The sequence below is a fragment of the Peromyscus californicus genome, unplaced genomic scaffold (assembly GCF_007827085.1).
Source record: "Peromyscus californicus insignis strain IS unplaced genomic scaffold, ASM782708v3 Scaffold_5__1_contigs__length_169319896, whole genome shotgun sequence".
In the NCBI taxonomy this organism is placed as follows: domain Eukaryota; kingdom Metazoa; phylum Chordata; class Mammalia; order Rodentia; family Cricetidae; genus Peromyscus; species Peromyscus californicus.
In genome coordinates, this window is record NW_026294573.1 from 143,012,659 (window position 1) to 143,040,144 (window position 27,486).

At 38.8% G+C, this 27,486-nt stretch overlaps 1 long non-coding RNA gene across 2 annotated transcripts in view; it reads left to right on the plus strand.

Annotated features, from left to right (window-relative positions):
* The window catches only part of LOC128097962 (uncharacterized), an 83,696-nt gene extending 77,819 nt beyond the window's left edge, over positions 1-5,877 (plus strand). For both annotated transcript variants that reach the window (XR_008214023.1, XR_008214024.1), the window contains one exon: positions 4,948-5,877. This is a non-coding gene — a long non-coding RNA (uncharacterized LOC128097962). The remainder of the gene's footprint in view (positions 1-4,947) is intronic.
* The last annotated feature ends 21,609 nt before the right edge of the window (positions 5,878-27,486 follow it).

Here is a 27,486-nt window from a genome sequence, read left to right on the forward strand (position 1 = left end):
AGACTTGTTTATCTTACAAAACTCCAATTCTCCACTTTTAGCCTCCTCCTTTTGGTTTGTCTCCTTTCATTGTTGCATCAGGAGCTCAGTTTATGGGGCTAGAGAGGTGGCTCTGGCAGAAGACGTGTGTAAGGTCCCAGCTCCAACACCCGGTAGCTCACAACTACCTGGAACTTCAGTTCTAGGGGATCTGATGTCCTTTGTGCTCTGAGAGCTTCTTCGCGCATACACAAAATAAAATAAATGAATAATCATACTTTATAAAAGTGCACAACTATGAATATGGCTGCCTACTGTTGATGCTGACATTGGCCACAGCCTTGAGGAGAGCTTGGCAGGTTTTTCTGCTGTAAAATTTCTTTTACCCCCCCACCCTTTTAGACTGTACTCTTTGAAATGGAGTATAGTACTTTGCCCACACTAAGGAATGGTAAATTCAGAGAATCTACACAAATTATTTAGAAGAAATTATATTGTTTGTATACTTAACCAATTAATAATATTAATATATAATTATTTTATGGTTGTACAATATTAGAGTAATTCTATATTTATTTTATAGATCGGATGGTTCCAGATATAATCAATGGGAGTTCTTTCTGTCAACTCTGATCCTTTGTCACATCTCCATCATTGGGGGAGTCTTGTTTATTTATTTGCTTGTTTCCAACTGCCCCACTTGCTGGCACTGCAATACTCCAGGCTCATTTCATTTATTTTCTGTTTTAGGTCTAGAGAAAGCAATTTCTCCATGGAGACTGCTTATTCAGGAATGGTATTAGAAATCAGGACCCAGGCTCTTAGTTTTCTCCTTGACTCTAGGGCACCATTGCTCCCTAGATCTCTCACTGACAGGCAAGAAAATACATGTGAATATTTGAAAGTGTGTATACATACACTTATAAACATAGCCATGTGACCATTTGTGTACATATTAGGTTAATAGGAATGTGTACTGACATCTCCAATTTTAATTTATCGCCATATGGATAACTCTAACTTCTCTTGTTATCTGGAGACTCTCACTCCAGCAGTGAGATGCCAGCTGCTGTCCATTTACCTCATTTAGTTCAACATGTTCAATTTCTAATTCAGCATGCATCGCTCCAATTTGTTCTCTGCAGTTATTTTCTCTATACAGTTTCTCTGTAGAGAAAGAACAAACAAGAGTGGTAAGTTGATTGGCATTTATTCCTTTGAATTTATCTTCATAAACACAAATTTGTATTATTATTGTTTTCTGGTGCATATAAAAATTCTGAAACCAAAGAGCTGTATGTATTCAATGATTAGGTGAAGGTATCTGATTCATAATTCCACTATTTCCAGTTGCATAGGCTCACTTTCAGAAGCATGTTTACATGTCATCTGGCCCAAAAGAACCATGTTTAGTACCAGGCAGTGTTCACATTGGGGTTCGGGATTCTGACCCTCCTCCTGGTAATGTCCCAGCCAGATATTTCTGTGCATCCCGTTTCTAAAGACCCTGTTCTGCCATCTGTCAGCTGATTTCCATATGGTATAGCTGCTGAGACCACTAGGGACCACCCTTTTCAGTAACACTAAGATTTAATATACAGTGCTAAAGACTCCAAAGCACTCTGAAATATTAGAAACATTTTGATCTGATGTGATTTGATTTCTAATGATGCAGTTCCAGGGACAGATATTTCTGGAGAGAAAGTCCTGTCTAGTGGTCCTTAACATTTGCTTACTTAATACTCCATTTATGTATCAGTCCAAATAATCATACCTTTCTCTGTGTTAAATGCCTTTTATTCTCTTCCTTGTAAATAGGAACTAGAGTCATTAGGGAAACTACACTCTCAGTTTAAATGCATGTGTCTTTTGGGTATTTTTATTCATGTTAGAACTTAGTCTAAAAATCAACCACTTGATATTGTTCAATAGCATCTCAACAGCCAAAGAAATGAGTTGTCAAAAATCTTAATTAGACGGATGTTCTGGCACATGTTCACACAACAGGAGTAATTACATAAAACAATTGCCAACACCACAAGTACCACTAGTGCCTGTATTACAGCATGCAAAGACCACAGTGACAGTCTTTCTGGATTCATTTGCCATTTTTTAATTAAAAATAATTGATGTAAAATACACCATATAGATTTTTGCTTTTCAAATCCTGTATTGTGAAATAACACACCAAATAAAAAATTCCTCTTTTGCACATTGTAGAACACTTCCTGCTTCAGAAAAAAAAATGGAGAGTGGCATGAAAATTAAGTTAGTAGAAGAGGGGAAATCATAAGTGGAATGTATAAGAAAACAATTGCAGAAAAGCTATATTTTACGAGTGGAAAATAGTCCTAGACCTAAAATCTTTAAAGTGAGTGTTCTTTGGAAATAGTTTGTGGTGAGTCTAAGCCTGGGCAAACAGTCAATGCAAACAAGATGACCAACATTAAAATTAAAGTGGGAAGTAACTCCCTGGGAAACACAGAAACAATCCTGGAAAAGTGGTAAAAATATTCCTGTGGTAGCTAATACTTGTTTCCAAATGATAATCACTAACCTCATATCTGTATTTTCTTTAGGGAGCACAGTTCCATCCACAGCTTTCTTAATCAAAGAGAGATGCTGTGAGATTTTGCCCAGTTTCTACTCTTGCAGCTGAGAATTCCATTCCCAGGCTTAGTTCTAATGTGTTCACTCTTCACTTCCCCTATCAGTTTTCCTTTTTTGTGGATGGATGACTGTCTCTGGTACTTAATGGGCATTTTGAAGTACTCTGGATAATCTTAGCCTTAGGTAGAGATGAGGGAGTTGGATTGTATCCTAGGGTAGATCATATTCTTCCTGCCCTCTTTTACTTCACACACACACACACACACACACACACACACACACACACACACACACACACACACACACACACCATTAATGGCAGCCTCAAAAGGATAAAGGAGTGATGAGAAATGTTACTAGAGAAAAGTAAAGCAACATGACTCTTGCAAGGAGAGTCTGAAGTGGATGGTAGATAGCTTTGTTTGGGCAAATGTTTTTTATTTTACCTTTTGGTGACCTAATTCCCAACTATGAAAGTCTTAATTTACCCTTCACATTTCCTTATTTTTAATTAGAAAATTCATTTCATGTGTATCGGTGTTTTGCCTTCATGTATGTCTGTGTACATGTCCACATCTGGTGCTCTCAGAGGCTAGAAGACAGAATTGAATCCCCTGGAAGTGTAATTATAGATAGTTATGGGACAATATGTAGGTGCTGGGAATTGAACTCAAGTATTCTGGAAGAGCAGCCAGTGATCTTAAGCACTGAGACATTTCTCCAGCCCAATTTTTAAATCAGCAGCTTTTGTTGAGATCTACTGTTTTCCAGATGCCTTGCTGTGATTATCTTGTTCCTATAGAAGAAGCCAAATACAGGGCTTGTAGCAGAACTCCTGATCTGAGTGAACTTAGTGTTTGCCTTGAATGGATGCATGCAAAGGTCCACATGTCAAGCAGAGCAGACAACAGACCCTGTCTGAGGTGACAGTGATATTGATTATCTGGCAGACATTTATGGTACTCTGGCTCTTCTGCTATAGAGCTTAAAACATCACCAAAGCTAATCTTCAGTGAGAGTTGGTGTAGATTCCCAATTCATCTACTCACACTCATTTATTTAATTTTTATTAAATGCCAACCACCAGGAAATATCTGAAAATTTATCATTTAAAACAGAGGGCTGGAGAAGTAGCTCAGTGGTACAGTGCTTGCATAGCATGTGAGAGGTCCTTGGTGTCACCCCCCAGCACTGTAATAAATACAAAATATGAAACAATAACAAAATTAAATAAAAATATAGATCTTGCGAGGTCAAGATCATGATGGGTAAAACCACAGAGATCATGACCTGAGCTAGTGGGAGCTCATGGACTCTGGAATGACAGCTGGAGTCCTGCATGGGACCAAACTAGGCCCTCTGAATATGGGTAACAGTTGTGTGGCTTGATCTGTTTGTGGAGCTCCTGGCAGTGGGACCAGGACTTATCCAGGGTACATGAACTGGCTTTTTGGAGTCCATTCCCTGTGGTGGGATACCTTGCTCAGACTCAATGCAGGGTAGGGGAGCTAGGCTCTGCCTCAACTTGGTAGGCCAGACTTTGTTGACTAACCAAGAGAGGCCTTACCTCCTCTGAGTAGTGGATGGGGAGTGAAATGGGGGGAGGTGGGGGGTGGGAAAAGGAGAGGGAGGGGGAACTGGGGTTGGTATGTAAAATGGAAAAAAACCTAAATAATAAAAAAATAAAGAAAATCATACACGCCTCCAAAAATAAAATATAGCCCTTGCATCAACCTAATTGTATCCCACCAAGAAGGAAATGGCTTGGTAGAATGCATATGATAAAAGATGTTAGGGAAAAAATATTTCTCCTGACTACAGCTGTAAGCAATTATAAAACTCTTGATGTCTTCTTTAAAATATAAAGTGAAAAAACAATGCTTACACTGGCAGGTAGGGTCCAGGAGAGACAATTCTGTGATGATTCCTTTGCCCTCATGAATGGATTAGTATCATCATTTGGGGCTTTATCAATAATGGAAAGTTTATCAGACAGGCAAGTTCAGTCTTTTCTTGTTCTGCCCCGTCTAGCAGTCTCTGGTGTCCACCACGGGCAACTACAGTGGAAAGACCCTCACATGTGCGGTGCCGTGTTGTTGCACTTTATAGCCTCCTGACCTTTGAGCCACACAGATATCTGTTTATTAGAAATTACCCAGTTCTTGGTACCCTATCATAGCAGCTTAAAACAGACTAAGATGTATAATCAGAAGTTTCTCTCCCTCCTGCCAGTTCCTGAATACCCATTCAGAGACTTAATATTAATTATAAATGTTTGGCCGATGGCCCAGGCTTATTACTAACTAGCTCTTACAACTTAAATTAACCCATTTTTATTAATCTATGTATTGCCATTAGGTCTCCTGACATCTTGCTCCTTAGGTGGCTGGATAGTGTCTTCCAGACTCCACCCTTCTCCTGTACCTCTGCTTGGATTTCCTGCCTGGCTCTATCCTGTCTTGCCATAGGCCAAAGCAGCTTTACTCATCAACTAATGAGAGCAACACATATTTACAGCATAAAGAAATACATCCCACATCGAAGATGAGACCCCCCAATTATGTTTCTTCTGAAATGAGGACTATATACACTAAGCTGGAAGGGTAGAAAATAACAAGCCACCAGGGACATGTCTGTCTCTAGGATTTTAGTAGGAAACAAATGATTGTCTGTATTGCTTAACAAAACTTGAAAAGTGTGCTCATTCCTTTGTCTTAGTGTGTCACTCTAAGCAGTGATGAAGAACTTGTTACCCATTGCTTTCTGTGAAGATCTTGGAAGTGGATGAGAAGAAACTCCAACTTATTTGTGTTACTTTATTTTGGCAACTCAATCTATTTAGAGAAATGGAGAGCCAATTGTTTGTGTTGTTTATACCATGATGCAAAAAGAACTTACTAGTGACTAATATTAGAATTTTGATTTTCTGTGATTCTTTTTTGATCCAAGTTTGAATAACATACAAAGATTCTAATTATAAAGAGACAAAAAAATCAAGTTTATAGTTGATATACAATAGTTAATCAACATTATTGAGAAGAAAATTTCAATGAATAGACAAACACACATATGCATGCACATGCTCTATCTTTTGAGGGACCGAGAAAATTGATTTAACTAATTGCAAATGTACTATTACTGTCTTTAATCCTAAGACTGAAGAAAAGCCAGTGGTAAAAAAAATTCTTAAAAGATAGCTAATTGCTAAAAACAAAAAAAAAATATAACTGCTTAGAAATCACGGGGTAGTAAAATTTACTGGTACTTTTATTGAATGTAACTGTTTTAGTCAAGTTATATATTTTTATAATTAAAGGAAAACTGTTTTCACTAATGGATGTTTAAGACACTTATTTCCTTCATTTATATACAAAATAAACGAGGGCAAATGAAACCCTAAAAGGGACTCTTTGGCCATGGGGTATGAGAATGGGGTGGGGGTAGTTTAGGAAATATCTCAAAGAAACTTGACTCTACCATTGTCCTAAAGCGAACTTCAACCTCAAATTGAAAACATTTGGGGTTTAATAAAAGGGGAGTCTGTATGTAACTGTGGCTTGATTTTTGCTTTGGTTATAGGCGGTTAGAAGATACCACATGCATCCCATGTGTTACTCATTAGACAGCAACTAAGACTCCAAGCACAGTTACTTTGTGAGGAAGATTTCAGGCATGCGTAAGTTATGTCCTCAACATGCAGAAGAACAAACTCACAGGGATCTGGGGGTGCCATGCAGGAAGAAATAATGAATTTCAGTACAGAAGAAATATCCCTATGCATGAAGATTCATAAATATTTGCCATGTGCATTTTTTGGTTTGCTGGTCACCTGTTTCTTATAATCTCAGTGTTAGATTACACACCAATAGTATACAGTATTGTTACTATTGTCTGTGTATATCACTTAAGGAGTTTATTTTAGTAGATGAAATTCTTTATTTTTTAGATATCATAGTGAGTAGATGTATAAGATCAATGATAGATATAGACACACATAATTAAAAATATAGACAATCTGCTAAATCATATTTTTTTCTAAATGAGATAGCGTATCTTGAGTAACTTCTTGAAATCATAACCACAGTGAAGGCAACACTCTCCAATGCTTACGACTGACACGGAAGGTCACGTTTGTGGCTATAAGGTACTTTCCAAAGTCTGGCTTTTGTTGGGTACTCTTCACTTCCTATAGGTGTTTACTACTGAAATCATTGTTATTAAGGCTGATCTTGGCCTTTAAAAATATTGCTAGGCCAAAGAGGTAGATTATTTGGTAGTGTACTCAGTTCGCATGCATGGAACCCTGGGTTTGATTTCCAGTACCAAATGAACCAACAGTGAATGAAAGTGTATGCCTGTAATCCAAGCACTCAGAGGAGGAGGTAGGAGGATCAAGATTATAATATGGATTACAAAAAACCCTGTCACAAACAAACCAAAATAAAGACCAAAACCTCAAAACAAACAAAAACCTCATGCCTCTTTCAACCTTCTATGTCTCACCCCATGCAAACATGCCCACACTCAAACAGTTAAATCTCATAGCATCCCAGCAGTTTTCCCTTGTTCCACCACTGATTGACTCTTTCCCAAAGTATTTGTCAAAAAACAACAAACAAACAAACAAATAAACGAAAAACAATTTGAATTTCTCTTAAGATTGTGGGACAATCTATCGATTAATGTGTTATTTATACATATCAAATTATAGCTTGGAATGCATCAAACAGTATAGGAATAAATCATACATTTAAACTTATAGATATACATCTACAACTCTCCATTTAATAGATTGTTAAATTAACAGTTGAGCTGAACTTCAGATGCTTGTTTCAACACTCAGAATGGTAGCATTCGATATTCTCTGCCAGATGTAATAGTTTCCTTACAGATCCCTTGAGGCAGACATTTCATCCCCTTTCCTGTATCTATGGACATGACAGTCAAAGGAGTTACATACATTCTCCAAGAGGCGGAGCCCTAGCTATGCATAGATCTCCCAATGGTCAATGGCCCAGCCTAAAATGTCAACTATACAAGCCCCTCCAGATATTTTCCTTATGGCCACATGTCTTTCTAATATGTCACCCTCTGGAAAAATTACAGAACAGAGTTTTCATTATGGAAAAGGCAGATCATGAACTGCGACTTTGTGTAGACAGCCAATGTGTCCAATGGAAGGTAAGTGAGGTCTTTTACAACATGTCAGTGTCCTCCCCATCTACATTCACTTCCCAGTGGCCTATGTCCTCTTGTTTGGCAAGTGGAATATCCACTCTTCCTTTCCCCTCACAGTCGTGCCATCTCTTTGTGGAAACCATACCCCTTTGGGATCTCATTTTGCTGATTGTGGCTGAAAGCCAGCATCGTCTGCTCAAATCTAGTTCGTATCACTATAAAATATTGGGTCTCAGATCATGAGTAGGTGATCTGTCTGCTCTGAGCCTCAGTTTGGTGACCAGTGACTACGTCTCTCCCAGATCTCCCTACCGGCTCTGCTGCTTGTCCTCCCTGTCACCCCTGATCTTTCCTGCCTTTCTTTCCTCTCTGCCTCCACCCTCCTTTGCTGCTTGCTTTCTGCTTGGCCCCCTTCCTTTCCTCCTCTGCCTATTTCCTTTTCTGTCTTTATAATATATCTAATATTAAAATGGCGTTTTCAGTATCCTATGCTCCCCAACTTAAGCTTTGCATACATTTCTGAGTAATGGTGGCTGCATGTCTAGGCTTGAATTCTATGAATATTATATGGGCTAATAAATCCACCAAAGAACACATTTAAAGAATAAATTTTTTATAGACATATCACACGCACTAAGAGTGCCAGGGTATTTTTTTTTCCTCTTGCAAACACCTGGTAATGAAATTTATTGACATTTAAACTTAATAAGTGCTAATTGAGTAATTATCGATTGAAGGAAATGTGTTCTTAAAAGTCACATTATCAATGGACAGAGAGGCAAAAATAGAACAGACTGGGTTTTCAGCTTGCTTTATAATATTACCTTAGAGTTTATCTTATCACACTACACATGGTTGAATTTATAAAAGATAAAATCACAAACGAGTAATACACAGTTACTTGTTACATATTCTTCCCATTACAACTGACAGGTTCATTAATCATACAGTGTATTTTGCTATTAGAAGCCATAAAGGAGATCAAATCTCTTGTAATTTTTCTTCTTCTCTTTCATTTGATAAGTGTGTTGTTTCAGTGTGCAGATAAAATATAGTGTCAGTCAGCAATGGTCTCAGGAGGTTTTCATTTTTCCAGTAGGAAATGTCCTTGCCAATTTGCAATGTAAAACATCCATAGCTCATGCATCATTTCCTTAGAATTTGACCATCAGATCAGGAGAAATGTCTGTATGTGCCTATCCACAGGATCGGTCACCCAGAAGTAAGAGGTGGGGAGAAATAACGTGTTTTGTTTTTTGTTTTTTTCTTTTCGTAAGAGCCATATTGCTTACAGAGCATTGAAGGCATCAGTGCTGAACACCTCTATTCATAACGTAACACTGATTCATAATTAAGGTTCATGTAAATTACACAGCGAGCTGACAGATTTCATAAGCTGTTCTGGGGAGAGGCGGCAAATTTTACAGCTTGACACAGATTGCCGATGAAACACTTGAAAGCATAAATGAAATATAAGACTATTTGCCAATAAATGAGGGCGACTATGATATCCCCCTTTCACGGAGCGTGATGAAAACTAATGTCGTAGAAGACGATACTCTAGTTAGAAAACAAAGGTGCTTTTCATCTTTACATCTAGAAAAGAAGTCTTGAAAAGAGATGTCATCAAGCCATCCAGTGAAAACAGATGAAAACATTTTTAATTTTTTAATTAGTGAAGATAAAGGGAATAAGCCTTCCTGAGATCGAGCCTGTCAATGTAGAGAGGGGAGATGACAACCATGAAAATTCTTCTGTGTTTCTCAGTGTTTTCATTTTTTATTGGAAAAAAAACATAGCTTATAAATAAAATTCTTAGGATTTCTAAGTTTTGGTGATTTGTGTGACACTGATGGACTGTAATTTATACAAGAGCTACTTCAGAGTGTGCTTTTTTTTTCTTTCTTTCTTTTTTTTTTTTTTTTTTTTTTTGGTGCTTCTTGCCAACTTAAGTATTCTAAATATAAACTGAAGAAATTCAGTCTGGCACAAAGCAGCTGATGAAATATTCTGGGCTTGCATTCTGCTATTTTCCCATAAGACCTTCTATGAGAGGCAGGGAATGTAAACGGATCTTGATTAAAGTACAAGAATGTGTGCAGTCAGTGGCATGTAGACTCAGTTTAGAGTCAGCAGTGAGTGGCCATCTCCTGCTCCATTATGAGGGCTCAGCTCTGACAGAGGCAAGAGTGGCCCCAACTCCTTTCCTTTTGGCTAACAGTCCCTTCCTCATGTTACAAGTCTGTTCCAAACAGGGGCAATTTTACCATGTTTGTCTAGTAGGATTTCTGCAAGGCTGGACTGGTCCATAAGTCATCAGAGGTCTCATTTCCACAACATGTAGGAGAAATCACTCCAAGAACCTGAGAGGTTTGAATTCTCAGCCTTTTGCTCCCCTCAAGGTTATTTTACCCTTTCTGTTGACATACATACTTATCCCAGTTTACACTTTTTTTTGTATAACTATCAAGTTTTATATATGAGAACTGATTCTGGTTTTTCTTTATTTCTTTTTTTCTTTTTCTTTTTTTTTTTTTTTGGTTTTTCGAGACAGGGTTTCTCTGTGCAGCTTTGTGCCTTTTCCTGGAACTCACTTGGTAGCCCAGTCTGGCCTCGAACTCACAGAGATCCGCCTGGCTCTGCCTCCCGAGTGCTGGGATTAAAGGCGTGCGCCACCACCGCCCGGCTTTTTCATGTTTCTTACTTGTTGGCTTACTAAAGGTTGAAATAGGAACTTCACTTAAAATGCCAAGTCAGAGCTCCCAGGGATGCAAGGGCTCCTAACATACAGGTTCTTATACCTGGACACGTTTCCTTCCTTCCCTTCATAAACTGTTGTTTAGGCATCTCTGTGCAGCATGTTCAGAGAACATGCATATCATTATTTTAGTATCACCAGATGTGGTCACTAAACCAAGAAGGAAGTTCTAAATGTAAAGCCTAGTTGAATTTTTCCACACTATTTTTTTTTTTTGTCTTTTTATTTTCTGTGTATGGGTGGTTTTATATCTGTTATGTCATGTGCATGCAGTGCCTTAGGGGGCCAGAAGAGGGTGTCAGATCCCTTGGGAGTGGAGTCACAGACAGTTGTGAGCTGCCATGTAGGTGCTGGGGGTTGAAATGGTATCTTTTAGAAGAGCAGCTACCCTTTTAACCACTGGCACATTATTGTTCTTAATACACTGAAACTTCCACTTGAAGATATGAGATGTTTTCTATGGGCAACTAAACCAGGGAGTGTCAGTTTCTCAACAGTTCTTTAGGATGAGTGGGTGAACAGAGTTTCAGAGAAACATTCTGGTACTCTTGCTTTTATTTCAGAAGAGTCTACTGGGAGTTTACATCTACAGTATTTTTTATCTGCTGTAGAGCTGCAGGCCTTTAGACCCAGGCAAGCAAGATACCACTCAAACTTACATTTAGAACATTCTACTCTTTATTCAAGACTCAGAGGCCAGGTATAGGCATATCTCACAAACATCCCTGTCCACCCTGGAGCAGACCCACAGGGGCATGGTTCATTTGTCTCTCTCCAGTCTGGTGGGTTAGGCCAGTCACCAATAGTACTCTAGAAACACAGACAATTAGGTCATAACCATAAAGATGATTAGCTTATTTTAGGCCATAGATGGGATGTAAGAAGGAGCCATAATCCAAAGTGGCTTTGAGCTCTGTGTGGTTTATCAGTTGACCCAGAATCCAAGGATGGCAGGAGTGGGCGGAACAGACACAAGCCATGGTGACAGGACACTGTCTGTAGCCATCCACCTGCCTCTTCTCAAGACCTTCTGGACCTGTTTCAAGAAACCATCAGCTCAGTTTGCTGGCTGCTTTGTCTTTAATGGATGTAGCAATGTTGAGTGCACCCATGTGGATCTTCACCTGCAAAGGAGGCTCAATGCTTTCATTGCTCCTTCTACCAGGTTTTCACTGCCGCAAACGCCAAGAGACACCCCATTCTAAGAACTCAGCAAGTGTTACCCAAAGTGACCAATGCAAGATGTGAAGAAAAGTGATGTTCTTCTTAGTTAACAGAGTCAGGAAAGAAGAGTTGCACAGGAGCAGGAAATGGGTCAACGTCCTTGTTTTCTCACACGCTTAGGTAGGATTCATCTGTGATCAGGTCCAGTACCATGGGCAGGATAGATGATGAAGTTCTTAGCACCAGTGAGAAACTGAACAAACGGTGCCAGGGAACTGCAAAAGTATTGAGATTAATACTGTTTAACACAGGTATGCTCCAGAGCCCTAGTACTGTGACATTTTTCCTGCATAGTGATACTAGAAATCACTTAGACATACGAAAGTGTACATTATATGAATTCATAAGTTTTATAATATGTATCCTTAAAATTGGATTTTCAATAGAGACGGGGTATTCACAAACAGGCAAGACAGGGCCTCATTCACTATAGGGTGAAATTGCTTTAGGTACATGTATCTGAGATCTGGGATGGGTGTTAGCAAAAGGATAACCAATGGCATAGTTCTATTCAGCTTTTCTTTTGGTTGACAATATTGAAATTTATAGGCAAGATTATCACATGTAGTTTTCATTAGTATAGATAGCCATGCCTCAAGCTAATTGAGTCCATTATTGGATATTTTCCTTTAAGAGAATAAATGTTTATTTTTCTATCACTTTCCATTCTCTCTACTGATTTAAATAACTTAATAATGAGCAATGCCAAATACATAGTGGGTGCTTATGAAGGTTTTTGGAAGTGAAGAAATGGTGTGCTATATATATATATATCCATACAAACATATATATTCTTTAGATACAAAAAGGAAAAAGTGAAGAGTCTTGGTTTGGCTTCATATATACCAAAGTTTTGACACTCAGAATACCACATTGCAAGGAGAAAGGATCTTCAACATTATGAGCATCACTGTGGATCTAGTAAATAGAGGTAGAGTGGTATATAAATACTAATGGAGTCAGCTCTGGAATCCTGTTTTTGGATTCTGAGTGATAGAAAGTTTCTTTTTCACTCAGCTGAATAAATGTAGTCCTTACCTTTACCTGATCCCCCAGGGGCCTTGGTTCTGTGAGTTTGCCCATTGTGTCTCGTCACACAGTATGTTTTCTGTCATAGCTACCTTCATATCATTTGTTATGATTTGAATAATCTTTGAATGGATGTTTTCATTTCTCCCTCCATTTCTACTTCACCTCCCTGGGCTGTACCCAACTATGTTGAATGTTACAAACTGAATTAAGAGGCCCAAGTGACTTTCTTTTCCTGGAGTCATGCCAAAACATCTGTAGAATACTGTATTGTTGGCATTATCTCCAGTTCTCATCATGTCTCCTACCACTGTCTTCAGGCCTGTAAATATTCATGGCTTTCTGCTATGGACATCCATGTAGGCTTGCTTATCCCTTTGAGACTAGTTAATCACTACCTTTTATACACACCCTGCTTTACCCTTCTGGAATATGCCATCTCACTTAGGCATGAAACTCCCTTCTTTAAAGTGGAAGTCATTCAAAGCCAGACAGATAATATGAACAAGACATGGAGGTGCATCCTGTGTCGCTGGTCAGCATCCTATAAGTCAAAACTCCACTATAATCTGCCATGTGAGTAACCAACCAAACTATTACTAAAATGCAGAACTTTGTAACAAAGTTGGTCAAAGGCCATCTTTTGGAAACTGAGGAGATGGTAGGACTGCATGCTGACAATGTCTTCCCAGAGTGTAAGAGACTCAGAGCAGAAGTCTGCTTTCTTCCCCTCTGTACCACTCTGTCCATGTTGGTCTAAGACAATCTCAGCCCTTCAGCCTTCCTCTTGGTATGTAGTCCTGGAGACTGATCTGAGAGTGTCTCATACATGGTAGGCACTTAGTCTGCAAATGATCACGGGCCATCATCTTTTTTAAAATTGTATTTATTTAGACAGCTCCAGCAAGTTGCCCAGACAAATCTAAAACTATGTAACCCAGGTAGGCAATGAACTTGTGAGCTTCTTGCCTCAGTCTCCCAAGTCTCTGGCATTGTAGGCTTCCATAACCAGACCTGGCTTCACTTGGCACCACTGTAATGATTATTTCCATTTTGCTTTGTCAGGATTCATCTGAACAAAGAGCTGGGTCATTGACACTGTATCCAAATCCATTATGTGAGATACCAGGTTTTGACCAACTAAGACCTGATCCTCTACCTGATAACCTGGAGAAGAAGACTGGTTTTAGCATGTAAAAAATGATTAAAAGTCAATCTAAAGAAGCAACTATTTTATAAAATGAAAATTATATGAAATTTGAATATGAGATTCTATAAAGAAAACATCATCAGAATAGACAGACCATGGTGATTTTTTTCTCAGTATAAACAAAATACTAATTGTTTAGCAGACTGTAGTCGATTTTGATTATAGAGCAAATAGGAAATAAGGAGTCTACATGGCCCTGAGGAGTCCAAAGAATTTACCATGACTCTGTACAGGGAACACTGTTCCTTCCTATGTGACATAAGCTTGTCTTACTAGGTTTATGGTTCTCTTAAAATTTTTAATTATACCACAAAGCTAACTACTTTATGTGTGTGCCTATGACCATTTTAAAGTTTGAAGGATTGTTTCATATATTTTACTTTGACTTTTCACATCCTTCAAAGTTCCAGAAGGTTGAGAGGAGACCCCATGCAACATTTCTTTTTTGTTTCTTCCTACTGTGCATAGTTCTTAATGTGTGTTGATTGAAGGGACATGCACACTTGGAGTACATCCCCAGTGCTCATGAGGGTATATTAAATAAGATTTTTTCTGTTAGTGTTTTGAGAGTCAAAAGTGGTGATGGAGTTGGTTTCCACCAAGACCTCTGGGTGGCTTGCAAATAGCCATCTTCCTGTGGGTCACCAGTACAATCCTATTCATGATGTCACATATACTTTTTCTATCAGCACACCAAAAACTCAGGAAGATCCATGCAAAGCTCATCTGATGTTAATTAACTCTGTAAGAGTTCTGTCTTTAAATATGGTCAGTGGGGTGAGGGCTCCAAAATCGGAATATGGCGGGGGAGGGGGAGCATAGTTCAGTTACAACAATTGTCAGTGGATAATTCTTCAGAATGCTTCTTAGTTAGATTATGATATGCTGGGGCAGAAATGGAGAGATATGTAAGCACATCTCAGGAGTCTTACTGTCAAATATAGCAATCATAGTCTCACATTAAATGCCAGACTCATTATTTCTCATGCTGAGTGGGCTGGGCCGATGTAACTGACTACATTATTTTTTCTCATTTCACATCTTTAGATTGTGAAGACATTGTGTCTCTCTAGACACATCATGTAAAAGAGCAAAGGCCACTCTGAACACCTTAAAGGGGAAAAGAAGATTATAAAATGTTAGTGTTTTCCACACTTTTTGGTGCACTGAACATTCTTTTTAGTGTATTGTGGGAATTAGATGCAGAGATGACAGGAAGGGAAACAGGTGTCACCTAGCAACCTGTCTCCCTTAGGGCCTCACTTTAGAATATCAATCTAAAGCTTTTAATGATCACCACTGAATGCACCCACCATTGGCCTCCTGGGAAAGTCTCAGATCTCTGCATGCTTTGTCTACATGGGTGTATCCTGTGTATAGGGCAGACTTGGTCTCTGACAGTGTCATGGACAATTTGGAAGTTATCTAATTTTATAAAGGATAATTACTTAAGATTTGAGGTAGAGACTAAAACAGAATTATTTTTAAACTTAAAAGTGGAAAAAAATTGGCCTAACCTAAAGAACATATGGAAGACCACATTGGGAACTGCATACTGCTAAAAAATCATCAAATTCCTCTGAGTCTCTGTATTTTCCCACTACCATGAAGCCGATTCTAGTCCCAAATATGTAAGTCTCACCATGAAGGTATCTGAGGATGTGATTGTTCAACCCAAATATCACACCAGGAATATCTTGTGGCCAACCTGACTTTCTGTGTTCTAGATCTTTCTGTGAATCCAATCATAGCTGATAATGACAGCAAGTAGAGATGGAAGTCTGTGTGTGTGTGTGTGTGTGTGTGTGTGTGTGTGTGTGCGCGCGCGCACACAAGCTTGTGCTCATGCATATATACACTCTTATTATTTGGGGGAACAGGTCACTTAACGCAACTTTGGCTTTGGGAACCCCATCTCTACTCATGAAAACTTCATCAGATATGACATACAGCCTTCACCTGAAGAGTTAGAACACCTTTGTAGAAAGCTGTGTCTGAAAAGTCAGACCTACCTCTTAATCCTACACCCAGTGAGGCTTCTACAGCACACAGTAGGGCTTCTGAATCTAGAATGCTCCTGTTCTTGTCACAGTAATGTTACTATGTCCCTGGATTTCCTCCTTTTAATTTAAAGGATACTGCCAAACTTGAATTTGTGTTTCTACAGGCAATATATATCTCTTTTATTAAAGTGAAGTTTCATATTTCTGTTATGATTTTAAAAAACACAAATTCAAATAAAAAAGCAAAATTCTCTGAGCCAGTCTATTCTTTCATTTAATGAAGAAAAGCTGTAAGCAGTAAGGCTCCTTACATTAAGAACACTGAAATAGTCAACATGGAATATTCAAACTATAACAGGAAAGAGCACTTCAAAGTAGAATATGTCTTTTAAGGGGGAACAAGAAAATGACAGACTGAAACAACTCTTGGGACATAGACCTTATAATGTCTAAAGGATATTAACTGTGACACCAGTCAACTACAATAAATTACTAATTTTATTATGGCCTTTGAAACTAACTCCTCTACCCCAAGTGATTACACAATACTGTGGAGCTTTGCCCTGACCTCTGTCAATTTCAGAGGAGTTCTCTTGTTTCTGGTGTGTCTGGTGATACCTATAGCTTTGACCTTATTTTTGCTTATCTTCCATAAAATATACTTATCTCTACCCTGAAGTGCCCAGGGCATAGTATATGTGTGCAAATTCATGAACAAAATTTATATTCCTAATAGAAATCAAGTCTTTTATAGCTCCTAAAACAAGGACCATGGAAAGGCACATTTATGTCCTTATAAGTGGCTCACATTTTTCCTCGTTAAAAGTGTCCACTATGGGGAAAAAGAAAGTTTGGTATTTTATTTTAAAAACCACCAGGGGCCAAATATTGGCTCTGCTATAAATATATCTAGCCAAAATATTGTTAATGTGTTGAGAGTTTTGCAGGCCAGATTCAGTCATCACTTGCTTTAACTAAATGCTCAGGGTGAGTCGATCATCTTAATCTCCTCCTAATAAACCCATCCCAGAGGACTGGAAGGAATGTTCATTATAAATCATCTTCCTATGAACTTCTATGTGTTTCATTGAGGAAACAAACATACACAAGAGAAAAAAAACTCTGAAAGTTTGAGAAAATTCACAAGGATTGAAGCCATGAGTGACTGGCTAAACAGGGTATCTACTGATTAATTCATCCAAAATTACTGAACACACTAAATGAACAGAACAAATGCAGAAACCAAGCATGCAAAAAACCTTTAGCAAGTTGGGTTAAAACTTTGGTTTAATTTGGTGCTTAAAAATATAGCTTTGTATAGCCTTTGAAACAGAAGCATATTTTAAAAGCAAGCTAAGAGTTGCTTTTATTTATTTATTTATGATCAAACAGGGTCTTGTTCTATAGCCCAGGACGGCCTCTGTCTCCCATGTTCTGAGTGCTGGGATTGCAGGTTTATTCGACTATACTCAATTTAGCATTGATGATCCTTTTGATCTCTGAGAATATCAATGTGGAACACCCAGGATTCAATGTCTCTCAGAATCCGTATCAGTTCTACTCGCCAGCATGGCACCAATTAAACCAGTCAACAAATGCTAATTCGTTCTACTCTGTTATGTGGACACCAACAATTTAGATCAATTAATAAATACTTTTTAATTAATTCAACCCCAGTGATACTCTTTACTCTCAAATGTTTTACTCTCATATATTCTTTTGAGATTATAAAAATGAGCTATTTAATAAACCAGAAGCAGTTTATTACTGGTTTAGTACAGTGGGTATGGGTCATTCCTATTGAGAGAAATGCAGAGGCATTTGTAGGTAATGAGTGGTAATCAATTGATTGTAGACTGTGGTTCACCTGTGGCTGATGTGTTCCCATGATGGGGTGCATTTGAGTTAATTCATTAATTGAAGAAGAACTGTGGCAGTGCCCTGGAAGTAACTGGAGCTATAGACACAGTCTGCAAGTTTCCATGTGTCAGATTAGAAGAGAAATTGGCTATTTGTACTAGTTTCCATTCTTGTACAATTGTTGTCGTGAGAATGGATTCACGTTGTGCCTTTTTGTGTTTCTTTGCTACTTTTTTGTCCTAAGAACAAGATACGGGAAACTCAATGGCTAGTGTTATCTATGAAACACAGTAAACTATTCTGCTTTAACCTTTTATAGACTCATTTTGATTGACTGGCTATTCTAGCTTTCTCCTAAGTTCCCAATGCAGTTAAAAGAAGAGAGAGAAATGACTGCCCAATCAGGTGGAGGGACATTAGAAAGGTCAAAGGCACAGCCCTGGCTGCCAGCATTCACAGCATGGATGAAACATTTTTTTTTAAAGAAGAAAAAACTTATTCTTGTGACAAAGATTGCAGTAAGAATAGAAAGTGTCAGATGAAGAATCTATTCATGGGCAATGATTGTAATGGGAATGAAAATAGTGCCCACTTTAGCCTTTCTTTTCCTAATCATGCTGAAGTCACCTCATGGGGTGCGGCTGGGGAGCAGCACTGAAACTGGGAGAAAAATTCAAAAGGAATGCTGAGAAATAATGTAAGAAGAATCAACATTTGAGTGGCCACCCAAGGCATCTGCTTGTCTCAATTACAGAAAGGTGGGTGGCTTGTACTAAAGGTCTGGTGAAATCGATCTGTAGATTAACCACCACATGGAGTTAAACAGGACTTGTTATTTTTCTACCTACATTGCCTCAGAATATCAAACTGTGAACCTCTCTTTATTATGTAGATCACAAAATGAGTTTCTGAGTACCTGACAAAGGAAGTAGGTCATTAAATCTACAACACAGAGAGATTTAATTGTTTTCTTCTGTGACCACAAATGAAAAAAATTATCTACAAATTTTTTAGATTCCTCCTAGCATAAGACTCTAAACTGAGACATTTAATATGTTTTAATATTGTCAAATGAACTTATTTATTTAGTATTTTATTAAAAAATGAATTGCAAGGAGTTAAATTAAACCTCCCAACTTTAAAATGAATTTGAAAGAATTCAATACATAACACTTAAATGCCATTATTAAAATAATGATGCAATTAGAAAACTAGGTAATATTTTGAGACTGTTCTGCATCTACTGGAAGTAAAATATAGCCAAATAATAAAAGAAAAACTTTCCCCCAAGTACTCTAACTTTATAATTCATGCTTTAATATTTCTTGTGTATTTCCTGTTTCCCACCAGAGGGGAGGCCCTAGGATCTCCCGTGCTAACCCTGCTCAGAGAGTCTTTGACATAGAACTACAAAGTTTGGAAAAATAGAAAGAAAAATGAATGATATAGATGATTATATTTATTCTTACATATTATTATATATAAATACTTGTATTTGTGGACTTAAAATCATATACATATGTTCTGATATGAAAAATGACTTCTTGGTCTGACATTTTACATTTTTATTGTAACTTTGTCCCAGTAGCATATTCCTGTTCTAAAGGGTAATCAAGAGTGTCTGTGACCTTTAAACTTCTGAAGACAAAGATTTAAGATTAAAGAAAATTAATTCTAAAGGTGCAATTAAGGTGCTTTTTCTAGAGAGCAGCAAATTTTTCATTCACAAACTTCAGTCATTCCATTTCTTTTCTCTAGAGAACTCAGGGTTCCTGCTTCATTTGAGCAAAAATTCTCAAATCTCCAGGCTGCAGAAAGAGAAGGTTGTGTGTTTCTTTTCGGGCCCCCAACCCCCACCCCACAGTTTCCTGTAGCCTACCTACTAGCCTGGAACTTGCTCTTCTCCCGTAACTGGCTTTGAACCTCCTGAACCCAGCTGCCAGGAGTTGGTTTACAGCATTTCACCACCAAGCCTGGCTTGGAAGAAAGTTCTTTGTATGGGAATTAGATCTTGGCCTCTAGAGAAAGGACTACATCATATTCTTCCCCAGCACTGACTGAAAGAAAGCATAGCTTACTGGACATTTCTCTAACTGGATGTGTTACTTCTATGTTAGCAGTCTCCAAAGCTCACATAAATCACAAATCCACATAAGGACCTTTCCAGAGAGAACTGCCAGCAAGCTAGAGCCAACAAAGTGCTTTTAGTCACTCATTTAGAGGGGGTACAGGAAAAACTCCACTGGGAAATGGTGGTGGGCAGTGGCTACCACTCTGCAAGAAAACATTCATGGTGAAGTTTGGCATTCAGTTGGAATTTTGGGCTTTTGAAAGGGCTTTTCTCATCAGTGACTTTCTGTTCCTATTAGGATAACTCAGCACTCTACAAAGGAACTTGAGAATTCCAATGGCCAGCTTGTTAAAAATGCAAGCATACCACACAACACTCAATCCCCAGTCACCTGGAACATCTTCAGAGAACTGACAACGCTCTTCAACAACAAGAAAGAAAGTCTGTTTTTATTTGGAATAGTGTGTCCTGGCTGTCATTTATGTGCTAGGGTATGAGCTGCAAAAGCGCTTCAAAGGAGAGCAATGTCACCCTGATTGAAGATGTCTTGGTGTGAGGGACTGTGGATAGAGTAGCTGGGGATGCTAAAATGCCATGTTTGTTATGTGGAGCAGCAGACACACTCAAGGTGTCTTGAGAGGATTGTTTTAATTCATTCAGATAGCTTGCTTTGGGGAATCTTAAGTTGTGCTAATACAATTTTTAAAGACTTGTTTTCTCTTGCTTAAGGTTGCTTTGAACTGGAAGCATCTGAAACTCAATGTCAGAACTGATACCTCCCTGAAGCCTGATGTAGGATTTGGTTAGGGACTGTGCTCTCTTCTTCAGCAGCCCTGCTCCCTACACTAAGCTCAAGCTGAAGGTGCTGAGTAACAGGGAAAGGGAAAGTGCCTTCTTCACTCATCATCAGGTCATCTGCATCCTTTCTAGTCTAGGGGAAGTGATGTTCCCTTCCGAGCCTTATTAACTCCTGAAGAAAACAATTGCATTCTGAATTTGTGCTCTGAAGGTGTACCCATTTCACCTTTTGCATATGGAAACTAACCATTGAGCTTATTGGCTGTGGGGGTGGGTGTACTGTCAGGGTGGCCCTTGGCCTATGCATAACTGGATGTGCCCATAATGTCCTCAGTGAGCAGAAGAAACTGCTTGAAAGGTGCTTCAATATGATTGGAATTAATTGGCTAATTGAAAGTCAAAAGGGATTGAGTTCCTTAAAAACAAGCATGAATGACTGTTTGAAACTATGTCTATATTTGCATGCTCTTGTCATACACCTGTGCATGTGTGTGCATGCATATCGAAGCCATTTTTTTTTTTTTAGTCAGGGTTTTTCTGTATAGACCTGGTTGTCCCAGGCTCTCTTTGAACTCAGAAATCAGCATGTCACTGCCTCCTAAGTGCTGGGATTAAAGGCATGTGCCACCACCACCTAGCAGAGGCCAGATCTTAATGTCAAATGACTTTCTCAGTCACTCTCCATCTTACTTTTTGAGACATGGTCTCCCACAGAAACTAGACCTTACTAATTCAGGTGGACTAGCTGCCCAACCTGGTCTCAGGGATTCTCTGATTTCACCTCCTATGTGGGTATATAGATACATGGTCGCCACGCAAGACTTTACACATGTGTTCTGGGGGATCTAACTCAGGTCCTTATGCTTGTATGGCAAGCACTTTACTGGCTGAGCCAACTTCCTGGCCTCAGTCAGTATGAATGGTTAGGGAACATCCATTTTTTTTTTACTACAAGATTATGGTTAACCTTTTGGATAACAATGTAAATATTCAAGTTGACCTTTGTTTTTCCACAATCTCGCAGATTATTTTCAAAATACAATGTCAAAGAATGTGGTTCATGTGGTATGGTAGTTTTGTAGCACAGTATAAGTTAATTTATTATAGATGCAGGATCTCCCTGCATAACTCAGGTTGGCCTCAACCTCCAAAGGTCTGGAATTATTGTCATATATCACTGTGCCTGGTCAGTTTTTGTTCTTGAAGAACAATTATTTTCTTATAAAAATATAACACAACTTTTTATTCATTAAACCCTATATCAGTGAATATTAATGAAAAAACAAACAAACAAATAAACAAAAAGGTTTAATAGTGAAGACCACAGTCAGCATAACTGTGGACAAGAAGCAATGCTTCATGATGAAAAGGCACTGTGGTTTTCATCCATGGATAGGTGTGTGTGAAATTTGGAACTGGTTATAAATTATTTGGCCTACTATTTCTATTCAGACAGAGGAATATTATTATTAGTTCTTCATATCAAAGAAAATAGATGTATTTTCAACTGCTGCCTATTTTCTTCAATTTAATTGACTCATTTTCTGAACACGGTAGTGGGTGGTGACCTTCTCCAGACATAATTTTTGATTGTTTGGGAAGAAAGACAAGCAATAATCCAACTTGGGTAACATGACTAGTGTTCACTGGCTGTAGACTGCTTATACATACTTGGTAATGGAGAATTATCTATTCTTCTAGGAAATGCATCTTAACCTCTAACAGTTCTTAATGTTAGAAGCTTCGTTCCATCACACCAAAAACTTCCTTTGTCATGTCCAATTCTTTCATGGGTTCTGTTTTCTGAAAACCAGCAAATAAACTGACTTTCATATAGAGACTTCATATTTGGGTGATGGCTTTACAAATCAAAAATTTCATGTTTATTCTGTTTCTGTGAAGGTGGAAAGATGTTTCCATCGGTCTTCGGATGGCCTCTTGGATAGCCACTGTCTTTCCTAACATGCTTAGGCCAGATCTAGAATATATATGTGAATGGTACCTATATAACAAAGAGCATAGTGAAGATCTTTCACCTGCAGCATGCACTTCTTCTCACAGGGTCTGGAGGGGCTGACATAGTGGTTGTTCACAGGCCCCTCATAATTTAAATGTACTCACAGCTCCTGATGGACCAGCACTGCTCCAACTTGTGCTGTCACAAACAAAGAAGAGGAAATGACTAGATTGACAACATTGTCTGGAAGCTCCCTAAGAGGACTCAAGTGTAGAGACAAGGCTGATAAAGCAAATAGTGAACCAACAGGCTGTTTGTAATAACAGTTACTTTCAATTCTGGGGTTAGTAGACTATATCTAGCTGCAGATTTGAAGGGTAAAAGGTTTTGTGGTGTTTCTTTAAGGTAAAAATGTAGAATTATTCTGCTGTCTTCTAGAGGCAGAAGAACTGAATACCACCAGAAGATGTGGTCAACCTTGGAGTACAGGAAACCACAAAGGGAGCTGCTGCTTTATCTTGTTCCCTGGTGATTCTTCCTCCTCTAACAGGGAGTGAAGGGTAGGGGGCCTTCCTGTCAGATAAGGGAGAGAGGTGCTTAGATGATGGAGGGACAAGGGTTGCCACAACAACCTATGCATTTGGAATCCGTCTTGAAAAAAAGAAGATCTGAGGGGATATAGACTCCAAGGTAGCTGTTATCAGTGGGAGGCAGAGAAGAACAGCACACTTGCATGCATGTCTGTTCAAATCTGAGGGGCTGAGGATGCTGGGATTCTGATCTACTGGCCCAGAAATTCCCAGTGCTTCTTGTGTTAGTCATCCTAAGGTATCACGGTACTCAATTAAGGCTAATAACTACCACATGATGCTTGGGGGCTTGGCCTATGCATACACTTGGTGGGCTATTTTAGCTCCAAGCTGGTTTCCTACCAGTTAGGAAACCTGAGTCAGTTGTCCCTTTGCTGTAGTTTCAATCTGTAAAGACACCCAAGTGCAAGCTTAGGTTGCAACTTGCTCTGCTAGAAGTGATGAGGCCCGGGATGTGGAGCTGGGTGTTTTGAGGGTTTGACTCTAAGCAAAACTGGATTTCCAGCCCTTCCTCTCTCTCTCCCTTTGTTGCTGGGCCAGCATGGAGCTCCTAGGCCTGTATTCCAGCCATGATATTTTGCCTTCTCATAGGACCACAGCAAAACAGCCAGGGGAGCAGGGCCTGAAATCTGTGAAACTCTGGGCCAAAATATGTATTTATTCTTTGAACTTGTTCATGTTGGGCATTTTGTGACAGACAGAAAGCTAGCATACCCCGTAAGCACTTATGTTCTTTAAGATAAAACCAGACCAACATTGAGATTTTATATGTGTGTGTGTCTCCTCTTATAGAATCAAAATAATATTGGAATAATTATCATTATTATTTTTTTGATACTGTGGATCAGATTCAGGGTCTCATACTGGCTAACCGTATGCTCTATCATTAATATGCTCCCTCACTTCCTCTAATATTACTATGATGAAACAGCTTCAGCAGGTTATTGTAAAGACTAAATGAAACAGGACATGCATATTAGCAATGCTGGTTGTTTCTTTGGTAGTTCCCTTACAGTGCTATATATCTTCAAAATTGTTTCACTGTTCAGATATTATGATTAATATGTGTCATAAGCATATTATTAAAAACTGCAATGTGGGCAGCACAATATATGAACAAGTTGGCCGGGACTGGAGGCTATGGACTGTTAAGCAAAATTCCATGTGTCAGAGAAAGAGAAAGTGCTGAAGTGTTTTGTAGCCAAAGAATAATTCAGGACACCACATCTGACCTTGGACCAAGGGAAAAGAGTTAACACTTCAAGAGGTTACTACAAATTGAATGTCTGTCATGTGCCAATAATTATCTCACCCTCACAACAAGTTTATGAAGCCAATTACTGTCATTCCATTTCAAGAGGATTGTATGGCTTGGAGTGCTTGCATACACTGAGGAGGGTGTGGGAGAAGCAGGAGTGGGCCAAACAGGGTGAATATGATGATATTTTATTGTATACATGTATGAAATCCTCAAAAATAATATATTTTATTGTGTATATTTATATGAAAATTTCAAAGATTATATATATATATATGTAAACATATATATGTATATGTGTATAAAATAGTGGTGGGAGACTTTTAGCTACCTAGTAGCAGAATACTTCAATTACAGGTTTAGTTTACTGGAGGATTGAAATTTTACAGAATTAGTAGAATCCCAAGATTCTGAAAGATATAAAGGGAATTGGACTTAATATTTGACCATCTACTAACAAACACATCTGACTAGAGGTGTCATAGCATTCTATAGATATCACTACATACTATATAGCACATACTGCCACTTTGTGTTTGGAAAAGCTTGGGTTAGAACTTCATCAGGTTTGAGACTTTTTTAGCGTATGAATGAACACATCTTCTCTTAAATAAAATACAGACCATGCTCTGTGCTTTAAATAGGCAATGACTGGGAAGATGGGGTAGGCATGGAGTTTACAAGGGGACTAATTGCTTCTTCTATACTGTGTGTATGTGGTAGGAATTGCCTGATAAAGAGGTATTGGTGAGGGTGTAGCAAAGTGACACTGAGCAATGTGAAGTCTAGCTCATGGGAGCTCTGACTTGTAAGCGCTCTGTTTTGGGGGGCAGGTCTGTTTCCTAAAACTTCCAATGAGCTGTCACCTGTCAACATCTCCATATAAGCTATTGAATTACAGTTTAGGATAATCAGGGGCTCCTCCCCATGGAAGTTTAAAAATCTTGTGTGAAATAAAATTATTATTTGCTTCCATAGTAGACTAGTGATTTGTATTTAATTAAGATTATGCACATCTTGTAATTTGTTCAGGAGAACAGAATATTTTTGGTTACATTTATTATTACTTTTGAAATGAAAACTAGCCAGGAATGTCCAGTCTGTCTTTGTTACCTAACTCTGTCTTCCACTTCCCAAGTGTTTGTCAACTAATTTTATTAATATTATGATTCCTTTAACATTTTACATGTATGTGACAGATGTTTAAAAATCCAATGCAATGATAAAATGAAGGTTAGGAATGGTGGTAAATGCCACAGAACCCTAGTGCTCTTGGGAGGCAAGAGGACCTTAACTACCATGCCATCTCAGATTTAGAATCCTTCTAAAATGAAAGGAGACCAGCAAGATGTTTCATGATATAAAGGTGCTTGCTTGCCCTGTGAGTTCAATTCCTGGAACCCACATAAAGTTAAAAGGAGGTAAGCAAGTTCACAAAATTGTCTGATGTCCACATATGCACATAGCATGTGCATTAATACATACACAGTAATAATAATAATAAATAATAAAAGTAAAAAAGAAGGATGGAAAGAAGAGTTGGTAGCTCAGCATCTACTTCCCTCCCTGTTTTCCTACCCCATCTTTGCATACACAGAATGCTTTAAGTCAACTGTGTATTATCCATACTTACTTGCTCTACAGAATGTTCCTGGTGACAGCATGCAGTGTAGTACATAAGGTGGCATTTGGTCTCCAGTGGGTCACAGTGAGATTGTCTTTCTTCTCCTATCAACCAATTCCTATGCTGTGTAGACATTAATAAAGATACAGCTCAGTTTCCTTGTAAACTCTACACCTACCCATTCTCCCCAATCATTTGCTGTTTGTCTTATATCTCTTTCTTGTATGTGATAGACATTCCCTCTTCAGGTTAAATGTCACTGAACTCGTCCTTCTGTTACTTCTGCCACCCAACCTAATAAACAGAAACTCTTGCATGTGTTGCATTGTTGCACAGGGCCATCTGTGCAAACTCAACTGCTGCCTCCAACAGATGCATTTCCCAAGGTTGCAGAATAGAGTGGCAGGTGTGGACATCAGTGGAAATGCATACTGTTGGTGCCATTTTGTAGTGGCATGGTTCATCTGCTAAGCATGGAAAAGGCCTTTCTCTAAAGGCGGTTGCTGCCCTTCCTCTCTTCACTTAGTCTCCAGGACAGAGGCATTTCTTTTAGGAAGTCTATGAGCTCTTTCTGCACAAGTAGTTACTCCCTGCTCAATGTTTGTCAATACACACCTATTATGTTACACTGTCCCACAGAGACCTGAAAACATGTCTACTCACCCCAGATAGGAAACTGATGACACAATCAAGGAAGTATGCCACCAAAGCACAACTTAGTGAGCCAGTGAGTTTTACTGGGCTAACTTACTGAAACATGGATGAGGGAGTACAGGAGCAGAAATGACTCAAAGACAGCTGCATAACCAAAGCCACCCCAGCACCGGCAACTCACAAACCTGGAAACCTGGATTGTACTGCAGAGCAAGCCTGCAGGTAGCTCACAGGTTGGAGAGTGCTCTTTTCAAGTAGCCCAGTTTGTATGATCCTCTTCTAGGAAGCTCAGCTTATCTGAATGTGTTTCTCAGCTGTTCTTTCTCTTTTCACACACTTGGGCACGGAAGGGTCTAGTCAATATGGTCAGTTTCAGTGACTTCCTGAAGCCTCTGAGTTGTTTATTTCCTGAGTTTAAAGAGTTTCTCTGCAGATGGGATGCTTTGCCTCCATTTAGAACATCCTTTCATTTTATATCCTTCCTATTCTTTTTCATACGAATCTTCCCTCCAATATGGAAGGTTTTTTGATCTCAGAGGAAACTGCCACTCAACAGCACCAGAGTCTATCTTGTGGGAGACTTTAATATGACCCTGACTGGCTGGTCCTCTGCAGGAACAAGTGTGCTTGAGTAGCTGTGGGAAACTGGAGGCCCCTTAAGTTCCATTCTTTTCTCATTGAGT